The sequence below is a fragment of the Chiloscyllium plagiosum genome, chromosome 16 (assembly GCF_004010195.1).
Source record: "Chiloscyllium plagiosum isolate BGI_BamShark_2017 chromosome 16, ASM401019v2, whole genome shotgun sequence".
NCBI lineage: Eukaryota > Metazoa > Chordata > Chondrichthyes > Orectolobiformes > Hemiscylliidae > Chiloscyllium > Chiloscyllium plagiosum.
Window position 1 is genome coordinate 24,296,885 of NC_057725.1, and position 24,415 is coordinate 24,321,299.

The 24,415-nt window shown below is 39.5% G+C and overlaps 1 protein-coding gene across 1 annotated transcript in view; it reads right to left on the reverse strand.

Moving 5' to 3' along the window:
* The window catches only part of LOC122558037, a 111,867-nt gene that overhangs the window by 78,051 nt on the left and 9,401 nt on the right, over nt 1-24,415 (reverse strand). Inside the window, exon 2 of the mRNA XM_043706367.1 lies at nt 18,259-18,326. The gene's annotated coding sequence lies outside the window, so the exon portion shown is untranslated. The remainder of the gene's footprint in view (nt 1-18,258; nt 18,327-24,415) is intronic.

Below are 24,415 nucleotides of genomic sequence, written 5' to 3' on the forward strand. Positions count from 1 at the left end.
AGATTCAAAAAATTATATAAAACACTTTCATATAAGTTCTGAAGAAGAGTTATATCGGATTCAAACATTAACTCTGCTTTTTTCTCTCCACAGATCCTGCCAGACATGTTGAGTTTCTGCAGCACTTTTTGTTTTTAGTTCAGATCTCTAACATCCACTGTATTTTGCATCTGTACATGCTTCTAATCCTCATTTTCTCTGAAACCCAACTTGAAACAGAATTCTTTCATCAAGAGCAACATCTTTCCTGCTTCAGTTATGCTCATGTTAGGGATCCAGAATGTCCCCAAAGACTGTCATAGTTACAGCCTGTATGAGGGGATTTTAAGATTCTTTCATCAGTGTAATTCAAGATATTGAACAGTTTTTGATCACTGACTTCAAAGTTACATTTAGCTTGAAATGGAATGCAATTATTTCTATTTGTAGAATTCAATTTAGTTCTAAAGTTATTTTTTCTTCATATTGGGAATACTGGATGTCCAGAGTCGAGTGGGAGGCTAATGTGTCCAGAGTGGAGCGGGGTGGTTGTTGGTCTGAGGACTGGTGTAGGTGGTCAACGGCTTGCCAGCCCAGTCAGACATTATGTCAAAGCCACCTGCGTTGATCTACTGCAATGTAATGTTTATCTGTAATCTGTTTATCTGAGTGTAATGTTTATCCTTTTAACTTTATTTCTCTTTTTCTATCTTACACTATGAAGGTAATGTAACATTTATTTCTCTATTTTGTATCTAAGACTTGTACCTAGGTAATTTGTACCTAAAATGGTGCCGTGAGTGGTGACATTGTATGATTTTCACTGTACTTCTGAACTTCTGTAATTGAGTACACGTTGCAAGATACCTAATTCTAGTTCTAACTTCATGAACTGTCTGAGTAAATAGATCACTGCACAGACTACGGATCAAAAACCATGGCTCAGTCAGTAGGACTCTCACCTCTGAGCGAGCAAATTAGAAACTTAGAAACATTTACAACACAGGAGACCATTTATCTTATTGAGCCTGTGCCTGCTCTCCAGCCTAAACTTATCTTCCAGCTGTTGGGTCTGCAGCATTACAAGTATTTTTCAATCATTATCTTTTCTTTCCCTTTTCAAGAGAATGCGCAATGTTGCCCATCCCTAATTGAGTGTTGGCCACCTCAGAGACAACCATGTTGCTGTGGGTCTGGAATAGGCCAGAGCAAGCAACTCCAATAGATTACCTCCCTGAAAGGACATTAGTGAACATGATGGGATTTTACAGCAACCAATGAATAGTTGCTATGGTTATGGAGACTAGCTTTATATTCCAGATTTATTAATTAAATTCTGATTCCAGCAGCTGTTGTGATGAGACTTGAGACTATATCCCTAGAGTATTAGCCTTGCCCTCTGGATATCTAGTCTGATAATGCTACAATTATGTCCACAGGTTACAGCACTTGAAGTGCATATTCAGTGATGTTTTTGTTGTGAGTTCAAGCTGTAGTCTCTGTTTCAGTCCAACCAACACTGAAGACCAAATTATCTGCCCCTTTAACAGTTGCGTGTGGGAGCTTGCTGTGTGCAAATTGTCTGTCACATCTCTTATATTTCTAAAGTGATTAGAGTTTTAAAGTATTTGACTGTAAAGCACACCCTGGGATTGTGAAAGGGGCCATATAAATACAAATCTCATATCTTTAACTGGCAACTAAAAATAAAGCTATCTGCTAGTAATTTGAAGATTGCAACCTGATCTCTGCTTCTTCTGCTTTAGTTGTGTTGGCATCACAGACCAATATTTATATTCTGCCAACAGTTATATGGGTAGGGTCAGCTGAACCAGACATGATTGGTTTGCCTGCAATACTGGCAGTTTCCACAACAGAGTTTTTGGCGCTGCTGGAACTCCTGGCCAATTGGATTAGCTGGCAGCTCCCAAGGATGGGATCTTTTCCATAGTTAGGGGCACAAGCCCCACATTTAGCTCCAGAGCAGACTTTCAGGGGGTAAATGGGTTCTTAATGGGTTGTTAATGGGTTAGTTGGCTTCCTTCTCTTATAGGAGAAAGTGAAGAAGGGCTTATGCCTGAAACGTCGATTCTCCTGTTCCCTGGATGCTGCCTGACCTGCTGCGCTTTTCCAGCAACACATTTCCAGCTTCCTTCTCTTATAGCTAATTGCAACAGTCCCCTATGCACCTCAAACATAGCTCACTAGCTACTTGTCATATTGGAAAAGCTAATTTAATAAATATGTCTTTAAAAGGTTCTGAAGGAGGGTCACTGGATATGAAACATTCATGCTTTCTCTCTCCACAGATGCTGGCTGACCTGCTGAGTTTCCTCAGCAATTTCCGTTTTCATTTCCTTTATGGATCTTATCAAAGATGACTGTTACTTGTTTTCCCTATAATAGTGAAAGATATTGTAGTTATTTGTACATCAAACTTAAGATTCGGTGATTGTTTGCTGAATGGCTCTGCTGCTGAATGCCACATTCTAGTTTTATGTGTATTAGATCTTGTCAGATTTACATTTAATTGTCATGTGCACTTGAGTACAGAAGTATAGGAGTACAGTGAAAAGTGCCATCTTAGGTGCAAAGGTATCTGGGTAAAAAAGCTTAGGTACCTAGTAGTAAGAGAACAAAACTAAAAAACATTACCTTCACTGAATAAGTAGAAAAATAAAGAAATAAGATAATAGTTAATACTAAAGTCCTTATTAATTTAAACTAGAAAATTAAAGGAATTAAGTTAAAAATTCAGCAGCCTTTGATGAGTCCTCAGTTTATCTCACTCTCTGGGAGACCTCAGCTGCCTGTTCTCAGTGCCGCCACTGCAGATACTGGTGACCTCCCTCACTGTTCGTTCTTTCTGCATTGGGCCACAATGCCATTGTTGCTGCTGCTGTTAAAGCTGCCACCTCCCCGATCTCTCCAATGGCATTGACCATGAACACAGCCTTTGAATAAATCTAACTTCTCATTTCTTTTCTGCTTGATCTAAATTACACGCAGGGATCTGCAGAATGCTTTGCAGTAATAGCAGATCTGTCAATCACAGAGGTATCCAGGGTTGTGTGACTAACGAAACTGGTGGGATTTAGTTTTTGACTTAACTATCACTGGCGTGCCAAAAGAAATGTCAACTATCCGATCTGGATTCTTTTTCCCAGTGGGTAGGGAAGTAGGGTGAATGTACGGATCCATTCCAATCTCAATTCTAATGTGGCCGAGGCATTACAGCTTTTGAAAAGCTCTGGACAAAAGGGAAAGCTCCATCTCACTGACGAGACATATTTATTAGCCTGGGGGTCATGCTTTACTGGATTGGATCCAAAGATTGTGTTAGTGTATTCTCCCGTGAATAGTACGACAGTTACAATGTTCACTGAAAAGTAATGACCTGCTTTTGCATTTTATAAGGTGCTCCTTGCTGTAATCCACATTGTATATCAATGACCTCATTCAGCAGAAGAAACCACATGGCCAACCCTCCTAACATCGCATCATTCACTTTTCTTCTAATGTAGCGGCTGAAATTGTGCTTTTTACAGAAGGTGCAGAGGATATACAGCATGTGGAAAACAGTACTAGATTGAGGACTCAGCTTTGTAGTTTGTAAGGATTTAATTAGCATCTGACTCTGTTTCCGCTGTCACCCTTGTCCTATCATCCTTCATAAGTGGTCTCAGGGAACAGGGCAGTAAGTGAGCAGCGATGAGGTGTCATTAATGTTGAACTATCCTAAATCAGGTTTAAGCTACCATTAAGTCAATTACCCTTGTGTGACTCATTTGTTTTCATGTCAACTAAATTGCTAATTCAATCAACCAGATAGAAACCAGCAACACCACCCAACTGCCCCGACACATAAACATGCACACTCACAAATAAAATCTTTCCTAGGTAAATTATACAAATTACAAATATTCAATTGGGGTTTAAATCAAAAGGCAGCAAGTTCAGAGATTGTACACAAATCATTTCTATTCTCATTCTCAAACATTAATCCTTCACATCTGCAACCAATAAATCTAATGTGAATTGTCCCAGGACTACATATCTATTCCATTATTATAATCGCTTACATATGATGTCTATTGCTGAGATTGGTAACAGTCCAAATAACAGTTACTTAACTCCCCTGTTTGCTCCAACTAACTCCCAGGTTAATTATTTTGCATGATTACCTTCAAAATATTGGCAGTGGATGGGCATTGTGACTTGTAGAGAGGTGCTGAATGTTATAGAGTCAAAGCAGGGAAAATTTTCCTCATGGATGCTTAACCTCAAACCCTTTCCAGCCCCTGATGGGCTACCTGCTGCCAACAGAAGTGTTGTATAATGGTGTTAAGCAAGGGAGATTGAAAGCTAGGGTTCTATATTCACAGTGTCTGAGTAATCTGTGAATAAGTATGAAAATAATCAGGAATGAGTGGCTGCGAAACTTTACTTGAGGGGAATGTAAACTGGATGGTATTACAATCTACTGCCCGTTACATGTTCTATTGACATTGAATTAAATATAGGCCGGATTTATAACTGGCTGCTGATGCAATACTACTAAATGTGTATCCATGCTGTTATGATTTCAAATGGTGTTAATATTGGACAAGTCAGATCCCAGAATTAAACTTTGACGTTTAGATTCTGACTTTGTTTTTTAACAATAGACATCAGTTACTGAATATATTCACAAGAAGCTCTACTTTCAACACAAAGAATAAAACATTGATTGCACCAGAAAAATTAACATGATTTGTATTACACTAGCTAAAGAGAAAGGTTGGAGAGAGTTCATGACAGTCATCAGAAAAGTATTCAAACACAAACATTTAAACCTCAGTGAAGTATTACCACGATCTCTACAGTAAGGCTCTTTGCTCCGACTCAGGCTGATACAATTGCAATTGGTTCCCTTTTGGCTCTTGCAGCCACTAGGTGTTTTTCTTTCATCTGGCATCCTCCTGTTAACTGTGGCTGAGGGACTAGTGGTAAGGCACAGATACTGTGTAAGTCCAAGTTAGTACAAAGTGAATGAACACTAAGGGTGCAAGAAAGTAATATTGACAGCATCCTGGTACAGTCTGTGAGCTGGATGCCTGTCCCTGGGTGCAAAGAGTCCTGCCAGCAGCATTACCATGGAAGACCCGGTGCACTCAAGAGAGTAGTAATACAGTGCAGAACTGTACGATATGCGAATATGCCATGAAGATGCAATGTAATGAGTTGGATGTCAAAGTCCATGGACATAGATTGTGTGTGATGCAGTCACTGTCCATGGAATGCATCCTGTGATACTGGTTCTTGGTATCCAAAATGCAAGTCTGGAGGAGCAAGCTTTAAATGGGAGTTAACCACTCTGATTTCCATGATGGAAATGTCTTGTTTCTGTTCAGCAGCTTTTAGAATGGGAAAATGCATATTAATGAGGTGCAATTAATTATTAAACAGGCTGTTAATGAGTGGTAATGTTTTTTTATAGGCCTTTCATCACTCACTAGTGGGAATGTTAGCTCAGTGTTCAACATTTGGTTGTAAAATGGAATGTTTTGCTCTTGTCATCTAGAAAGTCCTTGTTAGACATCTCTACTGCATTTCCTAAATTTCTCTCCATGGCCTACCATTCTGAAACTGGGAAGATTCTGCTCCCTCTGTCTAGCCTCATTCTCTGGCACATAACATACATGGCCTGACTGACTTGTTTAGTATTATTCTGTCTTTCTCTACTTGTCATTGGACACTTGTCACTAAGCAACAGCATACTTCCCTTCTCCACTTTTTTATTGTACAGAATTATTCACCTCAAGCAATTAAAACCTCATTAAAATGAATGCAATCAAACAGACCTCCAGACTTCTCATCACCAAACCAGAAGAACATTCAAACATACAAGTACAGCATGTTTTCCCTTTCTTAACACACAAAATATAAATGAAACATAAAGTTATGCATTGTTCTTAACAGTGCCAAGTATGGGTTTCACCACAGAGTCTTTCAAGTCAGTGCTATTAAAGAAACTGAAAAAAGAACAAAAATGTGAAGAGGATATCCAATAGAACACAAATGTATTAGCGAGTTTTGAGAAGATTTGTAGCTCTGGTTGAGGTTCTGAATGTAATTTTGCTCGCTGAGCTGGAAGGTTCATTTTCAGATGTTTTGTCACCATACTAGGTAACATCTTCAGTGAGCCTCCGAATGAAGCACCGGTGGTGTAGCCCGCTTTCTATTTAACACATACCTATGCCACACTGTGTTAGCTTAACATTACAATAATTACACAGTTCTTTCTTGAGGCTTTTTTCTGTTGGTTGATACTATGTAAATACAAACCTGAGGAAAAACGTCCTTTAATCAAACACTTACAACTCACTGAAAAGGCTCATGTCAATCCACATCTAACATTCTGCTGTAAAAACTCTACTCACATTTGCTAGCTCTGACAAATTCTGACACAGTGGCTGAGACAACCTACAAATTTGTTACTTTCAGACTAACAAATGGGTGAATACGTTAATTTCCAAAGTATAATTCCAAAGAAAGGATCCATTCAAAAGTCACGCAAACTGCAAGAATTTATAAAAGCACAGCAGTCAGCTGTTTGATAGCTGAGGAATATAGTGTGATGGTTTCTCTACAGGCAGTACTTTATTCTCACAATTAAAATAAGATTGCGCAGTTATTATCTTGCTTACTGCCCGGAAACTACAATGATGGGTAGAAAGAAAGGGGGGAGGATTGCTTCTCGATTAATCTTTTTAACAACTAAGTAGCTTTCTAGACAGCTTTAAAAGTCACTGCTTTATGTGGATATTGGAGTATCAGGTAGACCAAACTGAATTAGGGAGCAGGTTCCTCTGGCCTGAATGATATTACTAAACCAAATGGGTTTTATAATAGCCTAGCAGCTTTCATGATCATTTTTTTCTGTTCCCCCTCAGATGCCAGCCCGCAAATGACCAGAGCTGTTGTACATAACTTCATAACTTGCTATGGATTTAACTTAACAAAATCAAATTGTATTTATATCACACCTTTATCTTTAGTACAGCACTGCAAGGTACTTCACAGGGGTGATTACCACACATAATTCAGCACTGATATTACGGTGGGTGACTGGATCAAATAGATGGATTTTAAAAAAGTGTCTGAAAGGTGGAGAGAGAGTTAGTGAGGTGGAGAACCTTTGGGAGGAAATTCAATAACTTATTGCCCTCAGACAGATAAAGGGATCTTTAGGTTGCCAGCACCAGTATCATTATATTTATGAAAGATGATGCAAGATAAAGGGAATCATTGGCATTTAAAGTGACAAGTTTCCCTCTTGCTGAAGTTTCTCTTGATAACTTGTAGGTAGTTTTATTCAGTTAGATTTTGACTGCAAGTACAGTTAGCATTGAAATATATTCAGACGCTACATCTCTCAAAAAGCTGAATGGTAACAATAAGGGGCCAGCTTTCTTTTTCTAGGAGCTGAAATATGATGCACCAATCCTCATAAAATTTGTGGTTATTCATTATAAACAGAGCACAGATTGTCCAGGCACTGTTTTCATTTAAAACTATCATTTTATATTCTAAAAAGAGAAAACAACAGTTTAATTTCCAAGCAACCTTTCCAATACTCGCCTTGTATTCCCTCGAGTACAGAAAATGAAGGGGGTGTGGAAGGTAAGTGAGATGGTTAATGATTAACAAGAGAGAATGATTTTCCTCTGATGTGTGAATCAAGGACAAAGTGTATAACCTTTCAAATTAGAGCTAGACTGTTCAGGAAACACTTCACAAAAACATTAATAAAAATCTAGAACTCTCTCCACTGTAAGGCTGTGGAGCCACTCAGTTTCAAAACAGAGATTGGAAGTGGAGTTTTGTTAGAGAAGGTATTAAGCGTTATAGAGCCAAGGCAAGTAAATGGTGCTAAATTACAAATCAACTATGATCTAACCATATGGTTGAATAAGTTTGAACTGCTGATAGACTCCAAAGTCAAATTTTGGTAGTTACCTTAGGTGATAACAAGATATACAAAATAGAACCGAGAAAGCTGATTTGAAAATTTCATTTATAGGACATACTAAATTAAATTTATTACCTCAGACCCAAAGTTAGATACTTGAAAGATTTCTGTATTAACTTGAAATGTGACCTTTCACTGAACATATGCAAGGAAATGGTCAGATAACAATGTTTTACATCAGCATTCCTCATCTTCTTTACAAAGTAGCCAATGACAATGTTATTTAAAAAATCATTCTCATTACATTGGCATCGCTGTTAAGGTTGTCACGTTATCCATTTTTAGTTGCCTCAAAATTGCAAGCTTTCTTCTTGATCTATAGCAATACAAGTTCATTCCATAATGTCATTTGGTGTAAAACCCATAGTTTTAACCGAGTGATACTGACCAAGTGTCAATTTCTGTTTAGTCATAAAGTCATAATATATTAAATCAACAGTTGAGGGTTTTACTTTATGTTGTTTCCATGCTTTTGCTTTTCCTATACCTATGGAGAATGGAAGTCAGAGGTTTGGAGGAAAAACCCAGTGAGGTGTCTCCATTAGATTGCAGACACCACATCCACAAGGTAGTGAACAAAGTTCTGACCAAGTGGATTGTTTTGTACTTGACTGTGTTGAGATTTTCAACTAGTTCAAGATACGCTTTTACAGGCCAGTGGAATGTATGCCATTATATTATTGACTTGAGGTTGTAGGTGGTCGAAAGACTCTGGGGAGTCAGGAGGTGAGTTATACAGCACAGAATACCAAGCCTGTAACCTAGTTGAAAAGACATTTCAAAGATATTTGGATAGGTACATGGATAAGAAAGGTTGAGGGATATGGGCAAAACATAGACAAATGGAACTATTTCTGTTTAGGAAATCTGATTAGCATCGAAGAGTTGGGCTGAAGGGTCCGTTTCTGTACTCTATGACTCTAAGTTAATTTTTGTCCATTGGTTTGGTTAGAGTTATTTGGGAAATTTGATTCTTTGGGTTTATTGATTTCCATGGAGTTCAACATAATCGGTGTGTGCAACACTGAGATTGGGAAAAGATAATAAATGTTGCAACATGAACTAAATGGTGAAATTCTACAGGATTTGTTGCTGAGAGGGGATCTGGGTTGCTGGTGGATAGATCACCGTAAACCAGTAGCACAGTGTGTGACAGTGTCAGCAAAGGCAGCAAATAACTGCTACAAGGTTTAGATCTCAACACATTACTGCAGCATCACATGTATATTGTAGGCAGCTATGTCAGTTATTGTCTACTGTACACAGGTAATTTGTTATTTGTTTAATCTTTCATTTGAACAATTATTGGAGAAAAAGGAAGCAAACCAGTGTTTGTGTAGAAAGGTCCAGTTGATCATGAGCGACATGGGGAAAAAGGGATTGTGTTTTTGAGGTTTCCAGACAGGTTTGCTTACCAATAAGTGGGTATATGTTTTGATCAGTATTTTTGGTTTGATTGTAAATGATTTTACAGAACTGTACCAAACCATTTAAAAGTTTCACCAGTGTACACTAACCTGTTTATTTGTATATTAAATATTTTTCAATTTGAAAACCTATTAAAATATGTCTACTGCCACCACCAAAAATGAGTACAGTTTGACAAATGTTTCCTCAATTAGTTAAAGTAGCAAGTTTCACATTTCCAACCAGTGGTGTGGCCATTTGTGTGAGCAGAACCTGAATTGAGAAAATTGAATCTTGAATCACAGAAAATATGAGTGTAAGTGCTTTTGAGAGTAACTTACTAATGTGTAAAATTCCCCAATCAGCTGTGCTATTTCAGCCGATTCTGCACTGGAATCTGGGTGCAAAAACAAGTGGAAACTGCTCCCACAATGGTATTTGTGATAGATGAATGTTAAATGTTTAATTAGAACATAAATAAAGGCTGGTGTGAATGTTACTCAGGCATTAGTTGCTTGCATACAAAAATATTTACTATATATAAAAAATTTATTATACTTATTTTTCATATCAGTGTGCTTTTTTTAGCTTGTGATTCTCAAACCATTGGATGCAATTTGCTGCTCTTATCTTTCATTAGTCATTTCAAATTGTGTTTACTTGTGCCAAACTGCATTCATCTTTGTGCTAAATAACCTCTGTGTGTATTTTCAAATTATGTTTACTCCTTAATAGCATAAAATGCAATTCAATTAGATTTTTTTTATTAAAGTAATTAATATGTCCACCTGTACTTATTAAATTATTTTCATATATGGGTTGCAATGGAGTAAATGGTGAAGCATGGGTGGGTTAAAATAAAAATACTGTGGAAGAGAATGGGGGCAGGGCTTCAGAATTTAAGGCCGTTCTCAAAAAATTGGGACATTTGTAAGGGACCACATTTCTTTTTCCTTTTGGACTGTAAACTGGAAAATGGAAGATGAGCATTGTTATAAAGCTAACCAATACTGGAAGAGTCTTTTTCCCCTGTAACTTGACGATCAAGTGAAATTGCATGGTTTACATTACAATGGCACAAGACTAATGGCTGAATCTTATGTTATTAGATAAATGCAAGTAGTATTAAGTGTTTTGGAGGGATTCTCACAGTGAGATTTAATAAGATATTTTTACTGTATCTTACCAAGCACACCACATTAACTACTTCCCTGCCTGTATGGCATCCTTCACAATCAATTATAACCCCATTTTACAATGTGCTATTCCCAGGACAACTTTCCATTCAGCAGATATCTGCTGAAGGATCAGTATCGAAAAATTGGCATTTCCTCTCCCCCCACCTTATCCCAGATCCAACATTCCAACTCGGCAAGGCCCTCATGACTTGTACTATCTATCCATCTTCCTTCCCACTTATCTGCTCTACTGTCCCCTCTGATCTATCACCATTATCCCCACCTTCATTAATCTATTGCACTCTCAGCTACCTTTTCCCCAGCCCCGCCCTCCTCCCATTTATCTCACCCCCCACGGCTCACAGCCTCATTCCTGGTGAAGGGCTTTTGCCCAAAATATCGGCTCTCCTTCTTCTCGGATGCTGCCTGACCTGCTGCGCTTTTCCAGCACTACACTCTCGACTGCCATGAACCCAGACAAGTATTGGCCATTTACCATTACCCTCACCAGCAACGTAAGTCACATGACACATGGAACTCCCTCAGACATACACCCCCCTTATCTTACCCTAGTCACCCTTTAAATTCCATGTCACCAAGTTTTCTTGTTCTTAGATACATCTCAGAGTTCCTGAAACTCTGTCCCCCGTGCCCAGTGGTTACCCACGCTGTGTCATAATCCAGTGTTGCAGATACCCATGGTTGAGTGGGACAAAATGGCTATTGTCGGTTTTTTAATGGACCATCCAAAGATGTGCAGATTAGGTGGATTGGCCATGCTAAATTGCCCATAGTGTCAAGGAATGTGCAGGCTAGGTGGATTAACCCTGGGAAATGCAGGGTTACAGAGATAGGGTAGTGGAGTGTATCAGGATGGGATGTTCTTTGGAGGATCTGTGTGGACTTGATGGACTAAATGGCCTGCTTCCATACTGTAGAGTTTCTATGATTCTGTGACACAAAATGCTGGGAGAAAATTGTAGCTGATGCAACATTTCATATAGCTCAATTAGAATTAGAATCCCTACAGCATGGAAACAGGCCCTTTGGCCTAGCAAGTCCCTCCGAAAAATATCCCATCCAGACCCATTACCTTACGTTTCTCCTGACTAAGGCACCTAACCTGTACATCCTTCAACACAGTAGACAATTTAGCATGGCCAATTCACCTAACCTGCACATCTTTGGACTGTGGGAGGAAACCAGAGCACCTAGAGGAAACCCACGCAGACACAGGGAGGATATGCAAACTCCAGACAGATAGTCGCCCAAACCTGGAATCGAACCCAGGTCCTTGGCACTGTGAGGCAGCAGTGCTAACCACTGAGCACCTTGCCACAATTCATGGGCTTTGCACACAGACAACAAAATGCCTCTGAGTCTTAGTAAAATGGAGCGAGAATGCAGACTGTAAAACTCTGACAAGGCAGCTCAGAGGAAAACTGCCTCCAATTTTTAAATGAATTGGAGAAAGCATGATCAACCTTAGATGAGGAATTTAAATAATTATAATTAAATATTAGAGTGGACACATTCATGCAATAATAGTAGTTTTAATGTATCAGACATTGGAAATTTTAATTAGATTTCTGTCAGCAATTAGCCTTGAATGCAGAGACTGATTTCAATAAATACTCTTGGAGAATCATTGTAAAGTTACTAGTAAACAGCTGGCAAATGTCTAGGAAGGAACATAACAATTGGTGTTGCAATGTGGTCCATAAGATGTGTTGTAAGAGCTCAAGGACAGGGTAAAGGGGGTCTGGCAAACATCACGAGATGATAGGAGGACCTGAGGTTGACCATGAAGTTGTCCACCGTCGAATGTGTATTCATAGGATTGGATGTGTAGGGCAGAGGAAATGGGGCTAGCACCGATGTCAATGTTGCGTGTATCCATTGTAACGTGTGTGGTAGAGAACTCTGAAAAAAGATCGCTTTGTGCTACTGAATACAAGACTCGGACTACTCTTTAAAATCTCGCGTTGACATCTAGTAAAGGGATAGCATATACAGGCCAGAAATTGACAAATCCGAAATAGCTTTGTTATTAGTCAGTCAAAGGGAACAAGAGAAAATTCACTCAAGCTTCAGTTTACACCCACAATGCCAAACTTGACCTTGATTTGGAGATGCCAGTGTTGGACTGGAGTGAACAAAATTAAAAATCACACAACGCCAGGTTATAGTCCAGCAGATTTATTTGGAGGCACTAGCTTTCAAAGCGCTGCTTCTTCATCAGGTGGTTATGGAGCAGAATCATAAGACGCAGAATTTATAGCAACAGGTTTGCAGTGTCATGGAATGTAATATTAAACAAATTTAACTTAAGCCTTTCATCTCTGATGAAGGAGCAGTGCTCCAATAGCTAGTGCTTCCAAATAAATCTGCTGGACTACAACCTTGAGCTGTGTGATTTTCAACACTATTTAGAATGATCATGTTATTTTCAATTCCTTCATATGTAAATCCCAGAACTTCTTTAAAAGTTACATTCTCAAGGGATTTTTTGAGCAAATAAAATGTAATTCTGCAAGTACAAATTGTGGGGTGAATTTGTACTTGCAGAATTACATTTCATTTTGCTCAAAAACTGCATAAATTCATGTACAATTCTGTAAATCCCACTTTAGAAACAGAATCAGCCTGACCTAACATTCGGACACAGACTTCACACCTTCTATGCATTATCTAAGCTGAGATGGCACCTATTGTTCAATGCTATCTTGACTATGTAAGTTTAAAGAAGTTATGGGATTTACATATGAAGGAATTGAAACTAACATGATCATTCTAAATGATGAAAGGCTTAAGTTAAATTTGATTATTATTTTATTCCATGACAGTGCAACCCTGTTGCTATAAATTCTGTGTCTTATGATTCTGCTACACAACCACCTGATGAAGAAGCAGCGCTTTGAAAGCTAGTGCTTTGAAATAAACTTTTGGACTAAAACCTGGTGTTGTGTGATTTTTAACCATTACTTTGACAGTCAATGACCATCTTCAGCACTCATCTGTCAATCAGGTCATGTCTGTCTTGCAAGGACTAATGCAGCTGAGCTCTGTCATTCATAAGGAGAGGTTCCTCCTTCTCACTATGGATGACTGTTCCTGCTCCCCCAATTCCTCAGCATCTGTCACATAACCTAGTTGTTTGGTCCAATTGGGAAGAATGCTATATACCAGGATGGTGCAGCACTCTCACCAAACTATACTAGAGAGCCCTCCCAGACCGTATCAAGCTGTGGAACCAGCCTGACAGAGCCACATCATTCCAGTTCACCACAGCTCTGGTCGCAGAATGTGCACCGACTTGGCAAAGGTGGTTCTCCAGCTGAGGACTAATGCCAAGAGGAAGCTTTTCCATCCCCTTCTCATCCAGATCCATCACAACCATTTCACTTCACATTGCATTCATTATTGACATCATACTTACATGACATATGAAATTCCCCTCATCCCACAGCATCCTTGGAAGTTCCATAAGTAATGGAGTGCTTCTGACCAACATTTGCCTCTATTTCAGTTATTGCTGCTAAATCCTGCATTACTGAGATGCCAACGTTAGTTTGGAAGCAACAATGGCAAGGTTTAATCCTCCTTTGACAAGTGTTTTGTGCATCACCATGTTCATCCTTCTTGCATTGCTTATGTGCAAAGAAATGTTTACAAATTAAATGTAATTAGAATTAGCAAACAGATCCATCATATATTTACCCTGTCAGTATCCAAATGTCCAGTAGACATGGGTAGCGTGATTTCACCCATTAAAGTGACACTGACTTTCCCCATTCTGAACCTCCATGCCACCTTTTACCTTGCACTAACCTGACATCCCTTTTCCACCCTCCCACCCCCCATTGTGGAGAAGCATAATACTGAACCTTACCTCCAGCTGTCTTCCCTGTCCATGAACTTTGACATTACACCTTAACAATGCTCACCTTATTCCTTTATTATCCCACTGTGGAGGCCATGGGTGGTGCCAATAACCTGCATCTACAGTAGACTACCATGCCTTCCAATGCTGTTCCACAAACCCTTCATAAACCTAGAGTTTCCCCCATGACTGTATTTGTTCCAACCACCACAAAGGCTTCTGCTTCCTTCTCCAGTTGTTTTTGGCAATGATCCCTCCTCCTGGCCCAAGAGGCTTCTCCTTCCACCCTCTGTGATGATCGATAGACACACCCTCAAGTCAATGGACTTGTCCCAGGCTCTGACAACTCCAATATGTAGACCATGGACATGATTGTTTTTTTTGCAGCTCTCAGACTGACATTACATAAGTCCTTTGAGTGTTGCTGCTCACCCTATAGAATGGCCTGTTTCTCACTGCCCAGACTGTAATCAGACTGATCCCTTGATGGGAAATATTTCAAGCTGAAGACTGACTGTGACCAAGCCCTTGGACTGTATGCAGAATATGACCATGACTGACAGTACCGGACCTCCTTCACTGGACTGAGGACCATCCCCCACTGACATGGGTATTTATTTGAATGAACATGTAGGGTGTTTGCTATGCAAGCATCTTGAACATGATGTAGGTGTTAGATTGACATCTCATTGTGTCCTACAGCAAGATATCATGCCCCTTCCCCAGGACTGATCCATACTGGAAAGCATGACATGCAGCCTACCTGTAAGTCTGCACTAAAGAGCCCCTAAAACATCAGTACTGGCAGCTTTTGGCAATGGGCTAACAGACGTGGCAAGGTACGGCTAGTGCAAGCATGCAGGTATGTGCTAAGTGAGTGAGCACAAACACAGCAAGCAAGCAGCTCTGAGATGCAGCTTCGTTCGATCCATGAGCTGAGTCAATGTCAGTGTGTACAAAATGTTCCAGCTGCAGCCTTTCAATGCTTGTTGCTGGTGTGCCCTGCAATACAAATCTGCACTACCTGATTTGTACCTGAAGGGTCAGCAACTGAATTGGAGAGGTGCCATGATGGTCATGAGCAGATGGCAAATGCTGATGCCAAGGTCCATGAACGAGGGTGCATGCAGCAGAGACCTGGAAATCCTGCCCTAAGATGTTGGTTGGTCCTAAGCAAATGAAGTCCCTCAAAAACAAGCATTGAGCTGATGTTGCCAGAAACCCAATCTGGGTATCACATTGAGTTTTCTCAATATGTAGTTTGTTCGTCACATTTGGTAAGATAGGAAGCTGGGTATTATCTCTCAGCTCCCCCCACCCCCAACCCACCGCCCCCGCGTCCACATTCCTGATGAAGGGCTATGCTCGAAATGTTGACTCTTCTACTCCTCAGATGCTGCCTGATCTGCTGTGCTTTTCCAGCACTTTTTGACTCTAGGTATTAACAAGGCAAGTTGAACTATCAACAAGGCATTTATTAAACTTGAATCACTATTAATTGGCAATTCACCTCTGTCTAGTGAGAAATGTAACACGCTGCTTGACAAAGTAGAAAAGATGAAGTGATACGCTCCTATTGTTGTAATAGGAGAAAGTGAGGACTGCAGATGCTGGAAATCAGAGCTGAAAAATGTGTTGCTGGAAAAGCGCAGCAGGTCAGACAGCATCCAAGGAGCAGGAGAATCGACGTTTCAGGAATAAGCCCTTCTTCAGGAATGTTGTGATAGGCCTGGCCAGACTTTTCATCTGATTCTGCCACAAATCTCACCGTGTTCTACACTGTTGAGACTCCTCTAAGAGGAGTCCTGAAGAAGGGCTCATGCCCGAAACGTCGATTCTCCTGTTCCCTAGATGCTGCCTGACCTGCTGCGCTTTTCCAGCAACACATTTCCATCTCAGACTCCTCTAAGATTCCACCCTGTTTTACTTTTCACAGCAATGAAATTGATTCTTTATGAGAAAAAGTAGTAACAGAGCTTTCAAATGAAAGAAAAGCTACCTAACAACAGTTTTCAGACTGATCCAGCCGTAGTTTGTTGTAGACTTGTGAGTGCATTGAGTGACATCCAGAAATTTGTTGTGGAAGAAATATCTTTCACTCTTTATCTCTACAAGTAAAACAAAAACAAAAAAAAAACCCCAGAGATCTGATCCAAGAAAAAAGCCTCGGTCCAGTTAATCAACTACTGAATCAAAGATTGACCATCGCTCTGTAACAACATTACATCATGAGTATACAAATCAAAAGAGCTGTGAGAAATAACTTTCCACCTTTATGGTCTTGAACCACTGGAATTGTTTTTCTCTGTTGACATTTTCCATCAACAGTATTGTGCCAAATCATCTGTTTATTATTTGCCTACCTCAGTTATGAATGAGAGTGTGTTTTCTTAGAAAAGGCTTATAATGTAAGTATATTAATAATCCAGTTTTTGCCAGTATTAAAGAATAAGTTTCTTGACAATAAACTTATTTTCTTGTTAATGATAAAATTTGGTTTGAATTGCTTTTGTTCAGAATAGCAGTCTGTCAAACAAATTGATCATCATGGTGGTTTAACTGGGTAGTTATACACTTGTCATGACTTGTAGAATAGTGGGTCTTGATTCGTGGTACTCTCTTCCCAATTGACACGGTGCTTTTGAAAACAACGTTTAAAAGACATTTAGATTAAGTATATGAATTGGAAAGGTTTGGAGGGATACAAGCAAGGAGCGGGCAGGTGGGACTAGTTTAGTTTGGGATTATGTTCAGTATGGATTGGTTGGACTAATGGGTCTGTTTCATATTGCAAGATTCTATGACTGTATGAAGAAATACTATCAGTTGAAAGGATATGGTGTAGTGAATGTGTTGTTTGTGGCGAATGGTGAGAAGAAGTAGGTATATGCTTCTGTACACCGAGTAGATATACGTCGGAGAACTTTTGGGAGTTGAACCTCCATGAATTGATACAAAAGTCCAGTTTGACACTCCAGTGCAGTACTAAAGGAGCACTGCACTGGCGGACAGGTCATCTTTTCAATTAGACATTAACTTGAATCTCCTATCTGCTTTCTTAGGTAGACTTGGAAGATCCAGTTGACAGAGATTAAAGGAGGAATTTCTGCTGTCCTGGTCAATATTTATTCCTCAATCATTATCATTAAAACTGATTTTCCAATTACTATCAGATTGCTGTTTGTGGGACCTCATTGCATACAGATTGTTTGTCACATTTCCTACTGTGCAGCTACTTGAATAATCTGATTAATTTATCTTCATTGGCTGCAATGTGCTTTGTCTTGACTTGAAATTGGGAAAGGTGCTTTGTAACTGGAAGCTATTGTTTTACTGTCATGGTGAAAGTATTATTCCTGTATTTTCCATTTTTTAAATTTAGTGGTTTGTATCGGGGATAAAATTAAAATTAAGAAATAAAGTTTTGTCTGACATGATTGTGTATTAAAATTAGTCAAAAATAAAGGTGAGAAATACAGATAATGAAATACCTAAATAACGAGGAAAGGAAACTTGATTAACACGGTTTGATTTGAAGAGGTATGGTAAGTTAAAGATCAGAGTGTCGATAAAAAAACAAAAAAATTGTAATATTAGTATTAGCAGAGTTTACTACATCATTTGACAACCTGTGCAAAACTAATTGCTCATAAAGCAAATTCCACTTCATGTTGTAATGGCAAGGTCAAGCCAGGAATGGATATGTAAACAGAGTACAAGTGGGAAACTAAACCACATGAGGGAATACCAATGACACTGGGACCTGCTGAACACTCGCCATTATCTGCATCTCTTACCAGCAATAGGTATCTTGTTGCAATGACTTGGTAAAGTTAGGCTGACAGCGCCACCAACAGGTGATGACCTGAAGTGCAAAGAAAATCTGATTAACAGAATAGGAAAGAGAAACATTTGCATTTAAAAACATTTTTTCACACCTTCAGGATGTCCTAAAGTGCTTTATATCCAACTAAGTACTTTTGAAACTTGCCATTTGTGCAATGTAGGAAACGTAGCAGCAAGCTCCCATGAACTGCCTTGTGAAAGTGAACAGATACTGTTTTTAGGGAGTTCCAGGATTTTAGCAACAATGAAGGAATGGTTAGAGTCCTCATTTTATGTGACTTGGAGGTGGTGGGGGTTCAACTCAGATAAGAACTTTCCCATAGACCTGTTCTCGTGTGGGTCTAGATGGTGGAAGATACAGTCATGGTGGTACCACTGAAGAAGTCTTGGTGGGTTTGAAGTACATCCTACAGATGATGCACACTGCAGAAACTGTGGTAGAAGTAGATATTTAACATAGTGGATGGGCTGTCAACGGAATCAACTATTTTGATCTGAATGGGACAGATCTTTTTGAGTGTTATTGTAGCTGCATATATCTATACAAATGGACAATATTCCATCACACTCCTGGCTTCTACCTTGTAGATGGCAAACAAGCTCTGGAGAATCAGGAAGTAAATTCCCAGTCTCTGTCAGCTCAGTCGAGCTTTTACACCTGCATGGCTGGTCCAGTTAATGTCTTAGTGAATGGTAACCCCAGGATGCTGCTGGTGGGAGATTCAGTGATGGTAAAGGCATTGTATATCAAGAGGATGATGGTTAGACTCACTCTTTTTGGAGATGGTTGTGGCCTAGCACTTGTGTAGCTTAAGTTTTACTTGACACTTTCAGTCCAAGCCTGAATGTTGTTCATGTTTTGGTGCACACAGGAATGGTACGGAACCCAATGCAGTCATCTTCAAACATTCCCAATTTCTGGCCTAACAATGAAAAAAACATTCTTGAATGAGTGGATAAATGGATCTCGGACATTGCTCTTAGGAGTCCTAGGGCCTAAACTGAAAAGTTGCTGTTGTATGTTGTGAAAAGTCCACATCTTTATATTCTTAATTTGGACTGTGGACCAAAATAGGAAAATGATTGCTTTAAACCAAGGAGTGTGGAAGGAGTTACTGTACTTTAAATAAAAGGTTATTGGACCTCATTGTAAGTTTATTTATACCATTGCTTTTTTCAAACAGTGGGAGAAAGATGTCTAAGATGTCACTGCAACATGGTTGTGTGCAGAGTAAACTTATTCCACAGACAGATTGCTGATTGGTTGGTGCAATCAGGATCAATTGTGGAGGCCATGAGTCCTCAGCATGGAAACAACAACTCTGATCCCGGGCAGCTGCACAAGGAGGGAACAGAAAAATTAGGAGAAAAATGGTGATAGGTGATTCAATAGTGAAGGCATTTCTGTGGCCACACATGTAACTCCAAGATTGTATGTTACCTCCCTGTGGCTAGAGTCAAGCATGTCACTGAATAGCTGCAGAGCATTTTGAAGGGGAAGAGTGAACAGCCAGAGACTGTGGTTCACATTGGCACCAATGACATAAGTAGAAAGAAGGATGAGATCCTGCAACAAGAATTTAGAAAGCTCTATAGTAGATTAGAAAGTAGGATTTCAAAATTGCAATCTCTGCAGTACCCCCTGTGCCACATGCTAATAAGGGTAGGAATAGGTCAATAGACGAGATGAAGATCTGGCTGAAGTGTTGAAGCAGTAGGGAGGGCTTTAGATTCCTGGATCACTCGGTTAGTTTTTGGACAAGATGGGATCTGTGCAAGTCTGACAGGTTGTATCTGAATCAGAATGGACCAACATACTTGCTGATAGTGGGGTGGGGGTGGGGGACTTTAGATTAGATTAGATTCCCTACAGTGTGGAAACAGGGCCTTCGGCCCAACAAGTCTGCACCAACCCTCCGAAGAGTAACCCACCCAGACCCATCTCCCTCTGACTATGGACAATTTAGCATGGCCAATTCACTTGACCTGCACATCTTTGGACTGTGGGAGGAAACCCACACAGACATGGGGAGAATGTGCAAAATCCACACAGACAGTCACCCAAGGCTGGAATTGAACCTGGGACCCTAGTGCTGTGAGGCAGCAGTGCTAACCACTGAGCCATCGTGCCACCCTTAGGGCATTGGAACTTTAAACTAGGTAGATTGTGGGAATGAGATACGGAGTGAAGGTACAGTAGGTGGTGATGTTCAGACAAGTATAGAAGACAAAACAAATCTGTCTAGAAGGCAGCATGAATACAGTGAAGATTAGGCACAAGGGAGAATGGCAAGGTTGGATGCCATTAATTTTAATGCAAAGAGTCTTGTAAGTAAAGCAAATGAATTGATGTGTTGATTAAGACATGAGGATATGATCTGGGTGAGACGTAACTGAGGGAGGGACAGGACTGACAGCTCAATATTTCAGCTTATAGAATCTTTCTGTGAGATGTGGGTTTTTAAAAGAGGAGATTGTGTTCTACTATTGATTAAAGAGTTAATTACATCATTAAAGAGGGTTGACATCTTAGAAGATTCCTCAAATGAGGCCATATAGTAGAATGTAAAAACAAAACTGGGGCAACACATTGCTGGGGGTGTACTATAGACCCCTAAACAGTCAGGAAGATATAGTAAGACAGATAGGTAGGTAAATCTCAAAAGAAGTGTAAAGATAATAGGAAATAATAGCTTTTTAAGCCAGCAAATAAATTTTAGGAAATAAAATCAGGTAAGCGGTCAGTGAGGCAGTGGGGGAGAGCATTTCAGTGCGAGTGAACATAATTCAGTAAGTTTTAAAGTGATTGTCCTTATCCATAAAGATGGATTGGAAATAAAAGTTCTTAACTAGGGGGACAGATTTTAATAAGGTAAGACAGAATCTTGCCAAATGCTCTAAGAGAAGCTATTTGGAGGAAAATCCACATTAGGGTGGGACACATACAAAAGGGTAATAGTGAGTGTGCAAGGCCAACATGTTCTCATAAATATAAAGGGAAGGGCCAACAAGTGCAAAGAAGCCTGAATGTCAAGAGATACACAGGATTAGATCAGAAACAAAGGAAACTCCTGATAGATGTCAAAGTCTCAAACAGCAGATTTCTCAGAAAAGTGTCGTAAGTGAAGTGGGTTGTTCAAAAAAAAATTAGAAGAGTAAAAAGCAGACTTGAAAAATCACTGGTGTGTAACATTAAAGAAAATCCAAAGATATTTTATAACTATATTAGGAGCAAAAGAATAACTAGGAAAATGTAGTACCAATTAGAGATCAAAGTGGCAGTCTGTGTGCAGAACTGAAAGATATGACTGAGGTTTTAAATGAGTATTCATTGTAGAGAGGAACAATGTAAGTATAGAAATCAAAGAGGGCACCTGTTACACACTTGAACAAATTAGCACTGAGAAAGAGATGATATTAGCAGTCTTAACAGGCCTGAAAGTAGATAAATTCTTAGGTTCAGATGAATATGCATCCCAAGCTGCTGTGGGATGCAAAGGAAGAGTTTGCTGGGGCTTTGAAATTAATTTTGAAATCCTCTCTGGCTGCACTAGGGGTTCCAGAAGACTGGAGGACAGCTGATGTAGTACTACTATTCAGGAAGGCTGGTAGAGACAAACTAAGAAATACAGGTCAGTAAGTCTAATACATGTAGTTGGGACACTGTAGAGGCAAGGATTAATCATGGGTGGTCAGCAAGACTTCATAAGAGAAAAATCATCTTTAACAAATTCAAACAAATTTTATTGATGAGGTGACTGGTATGTAAATGAGGGGTTGCGCAGTTGTTGAAGTCTATATAGACTTCAGTCAGACTTTTGACAATTTCTCACATGGCAGAATGTTTAAGAAGCTAAGAGCATGGGATTTAGGCCAATTTGGCAAAATGAATCCAAAATTTGCTTAACAGCAGGATGCAACATGTGAAGGTGGAAGGGTGTTTTGTGACTAGAAGCCTGTGTCCAATGTCATTCTGCAGGGTTTGGTCTGAATCTCTTGCTGTTTGTTGTATACATTAAAGATGTGGATATAAAATGTAGGGGTTATGAGTTCACAGATGACACAGAAATTGCTGGTGTAGTAAGTATTGAGGAGGAAAGTATTAGACAATATAAATGGATTCATCAGATGGACAAAACAGTGTCAAATGGAATTTAGTCAAAAAGTGTGAGTCCATGCACTTTGGTAACACTAACAAGGCAAGGGAGTATGCACTGAATGTAGGCCTGTAGGAAATACAACAGATCAGAGGATGTCCATAGATTCTTGAATACAACAGGACAAGTATTTCAGAACGCATATGGATATTTGTCTTTATTAGTCAAAGCATTGATTACAAGAGCAGAGAAGTTATGATGGAGCTGTATATTACATTAATTAAGCTGGAGCACTCTGTGTAGTTCTGGTTACCATTCCACAGGAAGGATGTGATTGCACTGGAGAGGGTGCAGAAGAGATTCACCGGGGTGTTGCCTGGGCTGGAGCGATTCAGCAATGAAGAGAGAATAAGAAGAGGCAGTTTTCTTTAAAACAGAGAAGGCTGATTGAAGTATGCAAAGTTTGGGGTGGGGCGGGGGCAGGGGAACGTAAGCTTGGACAGGGTATTTAAGAAGAAACCTTCCCTCCTAGTACAGGGTAAATAACCAGGGAACACAGTTTTAAGGTAAGGAGGTGCAAATGGCATTTGAAGAAAGATTTTTTTCACAGTATCTGGAATTCATTGCTTAAAAGTTTGGAGAAGTGGGAATTCTCAATACATTGAAGAACCATATAAATACAGGAATCAAGTCATATATCATGGAAACAGATGATTCAGCCCAACTCATCTATGCCAACCAAGTTTCCTGAACTGAACTAGTCCCTTTTGCTTGTATTTGGCCTATATCTCTCTAAATCTTTACTTTTCGTGTACTTGTTCAAACGCCTTTTAAATGTTGTAATTGTATACGCTTCTATCAATGAGTTATAAAGATGTACAGCACGGGATTGACAGTTTGGTCTAATTCATCCATGTTGACCAGATATCCTAAATTGATCTCGTCCCATTTTCCAGGCTTTCGGCCCATATCCGTCTAAATCCTTCCTATTCATATACCCATCCAGATGCCTTTTAAAATTTGTAATTGTACCAAGCTCCACCACTTCTTCTGGCAGCTCATTCATGGACATTTGAAACACCATAACATACAGGTCCACTGGCCAAGTGCAGGAAAATGCAATTAGAATAGATGGATGTTTCATGAAGGGCAGAAGGGACAGTTCATCGAATCCTGTGAACTAGAGCTATCAAGCTGTGATTCCCCAGTATTTTCCCTCCTTGTTGTGCTTGTTTATATGTTCAGGTCATTCTGAATGTCTGTGTAGGGATTTAAGAAGTGGAATGTGCTTAAGTTAGCAGAATTATCACTTGATTTTGTCTTCTCTTTAGTTAGAGTTGATTTCTTTGTAACAAATAATACTTTCTGCTTAAGTACAGAAACCTAGTCAGTGTTTTCTGTAAACTTAAGTCCATCACATGGGTAAATTGGGAATGTTTCAGTAATTTGATTAAATCTTCAACTCTTGTGATGATCCTGGGAATTATGGGGATTGAGTATCAGCATATTTTCCTAAGAATTGTGACTTAGCTTCAGAATTGTTACTGAATTCTATGAATTCGGAATTGTTACTGAATTCTATGATCAAACAACTGATCTAACACATACTATTGAACTATATTCAGCCATTTATGACTGGGTCTGTCATTGCTGAAACCATGATTACTGTCTCGTGTCCTCCTACCTCATTGTTTAGGAGGTGATTTTTACACAGTCCGTCATTTGACGGTTGGCTTAATAATCTGAACATAACTACTGGTTGGTCACCACCTCAGCTCTTTCTCTTTCAAGATGGTAGACGTCTCACTATTCACCAATTTGGCTTACTGTCAAGCAAGAGCTTGCATTTAATATTTTCCACCCTTATGTTGAAATTCCTCCTTACCCTGGCTTCTCCCTAATTCTGCAACCTGCTGTAGCTCAACAATTCACGAAGAAATTGGTATTCCTTCAATTACAGTCTTTTGCATATCCATGATTTCCTTCACCATACCACTGTTGACCATGCCTT